The 10,911-nt window shown below is 33.3% G+C and overlaps 1 pseudogene; it reads left to right on the forward strand.

Moving 5' to 3' along the window:
- Window positions 1-8,908: 8,908 nt before the first annotated feature.
- LOC136068541 (hydroxycinnamoyl-CoA:piscidic acid hydroxycinnamoyltransferase-like) lies at window positions 8,909-10,911 on the forward strand (annotated as a pseudogene).

Here is a 10,911-nt window from a genome sequence, read left to right on the forward strand (position 1 = left end):
GGCCCTAACTAATTATGCTACTCCCTTCGGGTTGTTATTAAGTCATCCATATAGTTTTAAAAAAGTGAGTATTCAAGGTTGTCATTTTTTTATCAACCTCATCAAAGAATCTATACTTCTACCAACAATGGTAAAGTTTTTTTCCCAAAATCTCTTAGTAGCAATGAGCCAATAACGATCATTGTTGACAAATATCTGATACTATTTAACTAATGTACAGAATATATAGTTTATTATAGTATATATATTTTTGATAATCAGTATATATATATACTATTGTACTTTTTTCTTTTTTTTTTAGTTAAAGAGTGTATTATAAGAGCATCTCCAAGAGCATTGGCATCCACATATATTAGCTAAAATTTGGAGAATATGGGCTGTGTTAGTGCTCCAGCAGCTTAGGCAAAGTCAGTTTTTTTTTTTTGGCTCATGAACAGTAGCCCATCAAGTCTGATGGGCTACTGTTCATTCTTCAAATTCTTATTTTGTATTATAATAGTTAGGTGTTGAGTAAAAAAATGTTGGAAGATGTGTAGTTGTTAAAAAAAGAATAAATAATGAAATAAAAAATAATATTTAAATGAAATAGAGAATGAGATAGAGAATCTGTTAGAAGGTGTATTTAAAAAAGTAGGTAGATAAAGGTAAAAGTCACTATTCATTCTCCAAATAGTACAAAAATTTGATGAATCTACTGGAGATACTCTAACACAGTTAAAGGGAATAAAAAATACACCATCTATAGGCCACGTGAGTGACATGACCATTTGGATGGGTAAAAAGTGAACTTGAAGACTTGTCTTTCTCACTTCCGATCACTGACCACAAGTTTCAAAATTTTGCATTGAGATTCACAGCCGGATAAAACAAAGAAAAAGAAAAGGTGGGGGAGAAGGAACTTGCTAGAAGTAAAAGAAGGAGAAGAAGTTCATGAGGTAGCATCAAGGAAATGAGAAGAAGCAGCAGCTTGATTGAAATTTTTTTTTTTTCAGATTCACAAAAGCCTCAATTGCTTCTTCGATTTTTATTCTTCTTCAAAGACCTTCAATTTCTTAGAAATCCGGTATCCAAAATTCGATATTCTCTCCGATATTGCCGAAATGATTCCTGTACCGGCCAAGGTTCTGTTACAGTATACATGAGGAAGGGATAAAGTTGGTATTTCTTATCGTATTTGCGCTATTTTTATTTTCTGAAGAAAAGAATAGTGGTTAGCCCGGTCTCTGAAAAAGCAAAGTTTTGCAGTGTTTTGTAAACGTGAAAAATCTAAAATTTGAAAACGCAAACGTGCTGGTTTTGTGAAGCCAAACGATTTGACAAATCACGTTTTGTCTAAAACGCGCATTAAGATTTTGTAAACAGCCTATCCAAATGGGCTCAATAATTAATAATAATAATATCACGTCCCAAGCTTGATTTAAAGAACCGTTTTTATATCAAGTTATAAATTTATCCATTTATATATCAATAGCATCTATTAATATTAATACTTCTCTATTTCTTGTCGTAACCTAGTATGTGAACTGTTGTCAATGGTGGATGGCAAGCTATGCTCTGAAGAATTTGGTCGTTCTGATGCTGACTGCAAATCGAAGAGTGCATCCAACAATCCAAATAATTATAAAATATGCTATAAGGACATGGGACATCCCAGTCCCAACTGCAATCCGTTCTCGTGTAATACCAACTGTGTAGCAAAATACGGTGTAAGTCGGGGAAGTAGTGCACTTTGTATTAAAGTCGAACCAGAAAGTCCTATTCAAAATTATGTTTGTCATTGCACCTATAATTGCTAGGCATGTAAAACGACATATATCAAATAATAAAATTAAACAAAGTTAGATCTCGATAATTATGGTTGTCTCATGTGGTAATCTTCTACTGCAAATCGATACACTATACAAGTTAGAACTTGAAAATTATTTTTGCCTCAAGTGGCTATCTTCACTTACAGAAAATGTTATTTCATTAAATATGAGCTTCGAACTGTCATTTTCATCATCACAAGGTATCACCATACATAAGTCTAAGGACATAGCAAAATCTCATAACATTTTAACAACACCATTGCTTTGAAATTGGGTAGGTCCCAAAATGATCCATTTTTATTTGTTTCATTTTATTTTAATCCACAGAGGGTAGATATCTCATTTGTTGTGAAATTATTGTGAGATTTTATTGCGGCCATAGAAAAATTCTTTGGCATTTCACGATGCAGCTTAGTATTAAGGCTAATATATATTACCAATTAATTTTGGGAATACTAAAAATTTTACAATATAAAACTGACAAGCTCACATCTCGGCATCTATTTATGATGTTGTTGAAAGAAAACCAAGCAGGCAATCACATTATTGCCACATTAGTATATAAGTATTTTTTTTTTTTTTAAATTGTAGTACCTTTAGCATTTTTCTAATCAATTTTACAATAAAATATTTAAAAACTGTAATTAAAATGAATGAACTTGATATCGCAAATAACATAATATATGAATTTTAAAATTAATTATTTTGTATGTAAAAACTTTCATATCAATTTATAAGATTTATATAGAAAAATTTGTAATATCACTTGTTACTCGTACAAGAATGATCTATAGCACTCAAAAGTCAACTGTGGCCTATAATTATTTGGTACTTTAGAAGTAATGTTTCTTACTCTTAAATAATAATGAGTTCTTATAATTTAAATTGGAAAAGATAACGAATTCCCTAAGGCTTATATTAGTAAATCATTTTAGGAAAATTTTTATGAAAAAAAAGAGCAATTAATATTTTGACAACTTTTCATTTTCCCATAAAAGTGGCATAAAATTTTTCTTAAAGTGGCTTATTAACAATTGCCCTAAGGGTACTCATTAATAGGACCCTAATTAAATTTATGACAAGACATAGCATTTATGTCAAAGAATGAAAAGTTAGTATGAAAGTATTGAATAATGACTAATAAAAGCCCAAAGTCTTCTTTGAACACTTCAAAATGTGGCTAGGGTTTCCCTTTTATATGTGGAGAAGTTTAGATGAAACCCTAAACGTTTTCGCGGGCTTGGGCCTGTTTAAAATTCTGAAGAAAAAACTGGACCTGCAATTTTTGATCAGTTGAGCCTAATTCTCGATCAATCGAACAAGGCAGAACCACACTCTCTTTTTCTACATTCAGTTGGACTTATACCTTGAAACAACCACTTTTAAGCATTGCCTAAAAACCTAGACTAGACAGGTTTTGTTATCGGTTTGCCAACACAATACAAATGTGATTCTAAATATTTAAATCTAAATCTTTAGAACCTAACAATCTCCCCCTTTGGCAATCTGTGACAAAATACATAAACAATGAAATGCTTAAATTTAAATAACAGCCCAAATACAAGTTATTGCCCTAATACGATCCTTATACAACTACTAACTATTAGTTGCTAGTATAGATAGCAGTTGTAGAAAGAATTAACCCGTAAATTCTTGAAACACTGAAAACAAACCATAATCGCATGTGTGGAAAATACAGTACCATAATCTAAATAAAAATCTAATCTTTAATTCACAACACCTATAAAGAGATAGTAATATGATAATGAATAACCTCATCATCAATAATCACATCAATGTTTGTGAAACAAGAACAGAACACTAACAAATATAAACAATGACATATGTAGATAAAAGGAAATATAAACATCAAAACCAAAGAAAATACATCAAAACTCAACTCCACCTAAACACAATACATCTACTCCCTCTACATACAAAAAGTCCTCAAACTCTGCTCCCCATTTTTGTTACGAATTGCCAAAGGCAAAATCAGTCCTCAAAGGGTGGAGGTGGTGGAAAAGCACTCCTATTCTCTGCAAAATATACTCGCAAAGATGCAACCTCTGTCAACAAGTCATCCAAAAGATGTCCATAAGCAACCTGTGTAGTCATGAAGGACTCCATCATGGCACGGAGTGATAAAGGAGGAGCAACTGTAGGATCAACATCCTCAGCACCACCAGAAGGATCTATAGCAACAATCGAATCCACAAAAGTCTCCTCAGCAACAGGCATAGCACCAAAGGCAGGAGCTGTAGTGGTAGCTTCTCCTCGTGATCTCTTAGACAACCTAGTGCTTGGCTCAGCACTCTTCATCTGTGTCTGTCGCTGTTTAAAATAGGTGGCTCTTATGGGGACAATGATATGTACTAACTCTAAGGGAGGAAACTCTGACAACTCTAAAAACCTCAAAATCCTAAAAATAAACATGTGTAAAAACTACTTCTGACTCTTACTCTTACTCGTATAGATATCAACAATGGTTTGAATAAACATGGAAGGAAAACACATAGAACCATCAATAATAAAAACATAAAGAAAAGCACATCTATCTATAGAAACAGTATGAACATGTGAAATTGGATAGATGTTATGACAAGTAATCCTTAAATATAAAGAATTAATCTCAGTGAATTCACAAAAATTAATTCTTGGTTTAGGACCCCAAGAAACAGGATGACCACAAAAAAGTGACATCATGCCATCAACAGCAAGAAACTCAGTGTATGGGTATATGGGTTTACGAACTATGGGTACACCTAAAGCTTTAAATATAGTTTGTTTAGAGATTATAAACTCTTGACCTCTAATCCAAGAAGTCAAGTAATGACTACCTATCACCTTAGAACATATAGAGAGGTTAGAGTAAAATTCTCTAATCAAAGCTGCAGGAGGAGCAGACACCTCGCATAAGGAAACCTAGTTCCTAGACACAAAGTTCCTACGAATGGAAGGATCTAGCTCACTCAAAACTATTTCCCTCTCACCCCAAATAGACCTATACTTAATTAAGGTCTCATACATTTCCTCACATTTGGCAAACAGAAAACACTCTCCATCACCTTGGGCTGAACCAGATGAGGAAGAACCAGGGTTCCTATTGGCTCTAGTTTTGAACTTCCTACCAACCTTAAGAGCCATAAGTAAACACAGAAATAAACAAAACACAATACAAACCAAGGGCCGACTACATTGAGAAGGGTTAGAGACAAGATAACATGCAATTTGAAAAACTATATGATGCATGACATTGAAACACATATGTTGCATGCTTTAATGCTCTAAAAACAGTGTAATTTTATCAAAATGTTGAAAATTGACAAAGGAAATTTAGAATTTTAGAAAATCCCCAATTTCAAAAAACCTAATTTTCAAAAAAACAAAAAATGACAAGCATAAAACATGTTATAATCACTCAATCTATCAATAACACAAGTCAATTTCTTTCAATTTTGCCCAATTTCACAAAATCCCCAATTTCTCAAGAACTTAGAACCCTAGTTTCGAAATTCTTAATCAACCACAAAAATTTTGAAATTAAAGCATGTGACTCATGTTTATATGATGCATGAACAAAAACCCATGGTTCAAATTTGATCAAAAATATCAAAAACATCAAAAACCCCCCAAATTTTGAATAGTGTGAAAAACCAAAAAAAAAAAATGCATTAAAAATGCATGAAACCATGTAATTTGATGAAAAAGAAAGGGCAGAAGTGTCTTACCCTAGAGTTGTGAAGAAAAACTTTGAAGCTTTGACCAAGAAAATGATAAAAAAAAAAAAAAAAATTGTAAGAAGGGATCGAGAGAGGAATCGGAGAGAAAGACAAAGAGCTTTCGCTTGCTCACTCCCAAGTGCAGGAGATCATAGTAATATAATTCTCGAAGTACCGAGGTCGAACCATAAGGAGTAAGGTAAATTCAAAGACAATATAATTAAACAATAATTTGGGTGAAGAAAAAAAATACTTTTGCTTGGTGATTGTTAACAAGAATAATAATAAAATCTAATTCAAATCAATAATGTAAATACTAGAGCATCGGGGTGTTCCCTATATCGATATGAAATTCTTTGTGATCTAAGAAATTATATATTTCATAATTGATTGTTCTTATACAATAAATACTTATGATTCGGTTGAACTGAGACAATTCAAGAACGCATGATAACCTAGATTAATAATGCGATTAGAAAAGTAAATTTACCCATTTATATATCAATGGCATCTATTAATATTAATACTTCTCTACTTTTTGTCATAACCTAGTATGTGAACTGTTGTCAATGGTGGATGGCAAGCTATGCTCTGAAGAATTTGATCGATCTGATGCTAATTGCAAATCGAAGAGTGTATCCAACAATTTAAATAATTATAAAATATGCTCTGTGGACATAGTAAACCCCAGTCTCGACTGCAATCCATTCTTGTGTGATACCAAGTGTGTAGCAACATACGGTGTAAGTTGGGGAAGTAATGCACTTTGTATTCAAGTCGGACCAGTAAGTCCTATTCAAAATTATGTTTGTCATTGCAACTATAATTGCTACTAGGCATGTAAAATGATACACTATACAAGTTAGAACTTGAAAATTATTTTTGCCTTAAGTGGCTATCTTCACTTATAGAAAATGTTATTTCATTAAATATGAGCTTTGAACTGTCATTTTCATCGTCACAAGGTATCACCCTGCATAAGTCTAAGGACATAGCAAAATTTCATAACATTTTACCAACATCATTGCTTTGAAATTGGGTAGGTCCCAAAATGCTCCATTTTTATTTGTTTCATTTTATTTTAATCGATAGTGGGTTGATATCTCATTTGTTGTGAAAATGTTGTGAGATTTTATTGTGGCCATAGAAAAATTCTTTGGCATTTAAATTTCATGATGCAGCTTAGTATTAAGGCTAATATATATTACCAATTAATACTGGGAATATTAAAAAATTTACAATATAAAACTAACAAGCTCACATCCCGGCAATCTCAAAAGGAAAAAAAATTCTATTTATGATGTTGTTGAAAGAAAACCAAGCAGGCAATCACACTATTATCACATTAGTATATAAGTATTTTTTTTTTAAATAAAATAAAATTTGTAGTAACTATAACATTTTTCTAATCGATTTTACAATAAAATATTTAAAAACTATAATAACAATGAATGAAATTGATATCGCAAATAACATAATATATGAATTTTCTAATTAATTATTCTATATGTCAAAACTTGCTTATCAATTTATAAGATTTATATAGAAAAATTTGTAGTATTTGTAGTATCACTTGTTACTCGTACAAGAATGATCTCTAGTTCTCACAAAGTCAATTCTGACCTATAATTAGTTGGTACTTTAGAAGTAATGTTTCTTACTCTCAAATAATAATGGGTTCTTATAATTTAAATTGGAAAAGTTAACGGATTCCCTAAGGGTATATATTAGTAAACCATTTTAGGAAAAATTTTATGGGAAATGAAAAAAAAAAAAACAATTAATATTTTGACAATTTTTTCAATTTCTCATAAAAGTAATATAAATTTGTCTTAAAGTGGTTCATTAACAATTGCTTTAAGGGCATTTATTAACATGACCCTAATTAAGTTTATGACGAGACATATCATTTATGTCAAAAAATGAAGGGTTTGGCTTACCTTTAATACTTTTTAAAATGGAGGTCTCTTTTTATTTTAAATACATAATGACAAGTGGTAGTGGATTTTAATATCCACATTTTATTTAGTTAGTGGATGATGTGACAATTTCTCATTAAAATAAAAGGAGATTCCAGTTAAAAAAATATTAGAGGTAAGCCAAACCCAAGAATGAAAAATTAGTCTAAATGTATTAAATAATGACTAATAAACGCCCAAAGTATATGGGATAGGATGTATTTTATTAAACGTGGCAAAATGGGCAGGTTGGGTCGAGTTCGAGTCGAATTAATCAAGTTTGCAGGTTAATCGGTTCATGGGTCAAAACGGGTCATTTTTAAATGAGTCAATCGAGTTGCGGGTCGAGTCAGGTTGACCCGTATTTTTAAACAAGATTTTTTTTTTTTCATTTATAAAAACAAATTAATAACAACCTGTTTAGAGAGAATAAATAAAATCAATTAAGGAAATAAATTGCACTTAATGCCACTTGTTAATGTCCTTTCAATTCTGAGTAATTCACACACATGATAGCAAACTTGTAAAAAGTATATTTTAAGCTTACGTCACTAATAATATCATTCCTACAAAAGAAAAAAAAAAATACGGGTGTGTTTGGATTAGACATGGCAAAACGGGTCAAAATTTGCGGACCCGACCTGACTTGACCCGACAAGAAAAATACCTGACTTGAACTCGATTTTTTTGACTTGAAGCAAAAAACGGGTTGACCCTTGACTCGACTCAATTTTTTACAGGTCAACCCGACCCGACCCGACCCGAATAACCCATAACCCGACCCATTAAAAAAATTCGCTAAAAAAATATTTAGACTATGTCCAAATACCATAAAGCATAAAGCACCAGAACAATAGTCAATAGATTATAGGCTATATATATATATATAGACAAGTAGACAACACACAAGACAAGATAATAGCTTCACATTCAATTTGACTATTTGAGCTTCACAAGCCAATAAGAGCTTCTAACATGAGAGTATGAGAGAAGAAAAGTTTAGACAAGACAACCATTAAAAAAAAAAAAAATCTCATTCAATTTGAGTCATTTGACTAGTTGACTAGTTATATTCCAATTCCAAAGGCACAAAAGTGAAATGTACCAACCACAAAGGCCAAAGCATCTGTTCACACTTTCACACATTTGACATTTCACACTTTTTTAGTTTTACACAAAGCTTGCGTTTCTACCATTTCACTTTCAACTTTTCACACATAGGTACTATTTACAGACCCACAAAAGTCAACAAATAAGTTTGGGTTCCATAGAACTATTCACACATTTAAAAATTATTTTGCTACAGTGTTTTTAGCAATAAATTTTCAGTTTTTAGCAAATAAGCGATATCCAATGACCAAAGCAATTTTTATGGCAAGGTGAAGGGTTTCCAAAACAAGTTTTTAAAGGAAGTTAGGGGTTATAACCTTAATCTGCAGAACAAAATGATAAACATTAGCATCAAGTCTAATTCCATGGTCATTCCAAGCAAGCCTACTCCAAATGGCCTATTGCAGTTATCTGAGATTGATCAAGCAGCACAGTGGACTCATGCACCAGTCATACACATTTACAAACCCAACAACAACATCCCATCTTCATTCGAGAAGACCAAAAATGCTGTAAGTCGTGAATTGGTTCACTTTTACCCCCTAGTTGGCCGGCTACGCTAGAAAGAAGGCGGCCGGCTAGAACTTGATTGCAATGCAATGCGAGTGCAAGTATTGGAAGCTTATGTTGACGCAAATTTGGATGATATTGGTGATTTTGAGCCTACTGGTGTAGTCAAAGATGTTGTCCCCAAGATTGATTATACCACAGCTAAATCTTGTCAATTGTGCCAGGAACAAAGGCCGGCCTTTTTTTCCTGGCACAATTGACAAGATTTAGCTGTGGTGGCATTTGTGTTGGAATAGCCATATCTCATACCATGGTTGATGGATGATTTGCAACTAACTTCATCAGCTCATGGGCAAAGTTGGCTCAAAGATGCGATTTGGAGAACAATGAGATACCATTTCTTGATCGAACTGTGTTGAAATCAAGTGAACCGCTTATGAAGCCACGCTTTGATCACATAGCATACACCACAAAGTCACCATTCGTGATCAGGAGCCTGGATGCGAAAGAAGGGCAAAAGAAGGAAACCAGTATGACCTTATTAAAACTTACAAGAGAGCAAGTTGAGGGACTAAAGAACAAAGCCAATAATGAAACCCCATATCAAGAAAATGGGGTGTCGACATAAGGCCCTATTCTAGATACAAGGCTATTTCTGGCCACATGTGGAGGTGTGCTTGTAAGGCACGTCGTGCACTTGATTGCGACAATCAACCTACAAGAGTTCGCATTGTAGTTGACGTTCGTAACCGGTTAAATTCACCTCTCCCTCAACAATATTTTGGAAACTCAATTTGTACTACAGTGACATCAAAATGTCTTTATGGCGACCTCTTGTCCAAGCCACTGAGTTATTCTACTAGAAAACTAAGGGAAGCCATTGAGACTGTGACAGATGAGTATACAAGGTCTAATCTTGATTTTATAGCAAGTCAGAAGCATGTTGATGGTCTGAGGTTCAGCTTTCGCATTTCTTCAGGAAATATGCTTCTGTACTGAGTCCTCGAATGTGAAAGTTGAACCTCAGACCATCAACATGCTTCTGACTTGCTATAAAATCAAGATTAGACCTTGTATACTCATCTGTCACGATCTCAATGGCTTCCCTTAGTTTTCCAACAGAATAACTCAGTGGCTTGGACAAGAGCTCGCCATAGAGACATGTTGATGTCATTGTAGTACAAATTGCGTTTCCAAAATAATGTTGAGGGAGCGGTGGATTTAACCGGTTGCGAACGTCAAGTACAATGCAAATGTGCTATCCAAACTCACACTACATGTGTGAAAAGCTGAAAGTGAAATGGTTGAGATGCAAGCTTTGTGTGAAACTTAAAAAAGTGTGAAATGTCAAATGTGTGAAAGTGTGAACAAAAGCTTTGGCCTTTGTGGTTGGCATGTTTCACTTTTGTGCCTTTGGAATTGGACTACAGCTAGTCAGCTAGTCAAATGACTCAAATTGAATAAGAATTTTTTTTTTTAATGGTTATCTTGTCTAATCTTTTTTTCTCTCATACTCTTATGTCAGAAGCTCTTATTGGCTTGTGAAGCTCAAATAGTCAAATTAAATGTAAAGCAATTGTCTTGTCTTGTCTTGTCTATTGTCTACTTGTAGTGACATCAAAATGTCTTTATGGCGACCTCTTGTCCAAGCCACTGAGTTATTCTACTAGAAAACTAAGGGAAGCCATTGAGACTGTGACAGATGAGTATACAAGGTCTAATCTTGATTTTATAGCAAGTCAGAAGCATGTTGATGGTCTGAGGTTCAGCTTTCGCATTTCTTCAGGAAATATGCTTCTGTACTGA

Source organism: Quercus suber, unplaced genomic scaffold (genome assembly GCF_002906115.3).
Source record: "Quercus suber isolate HL8 unplaced genomic scaffold, Cork oak 2.0 scaffold_120, whole genome shotgun sequence".
NCBI lineage: Eukaryota > Viridiplantae > Streptophyta > Magnoliopsida > Fagales > Fagaceae > Quercus > Quercus suber.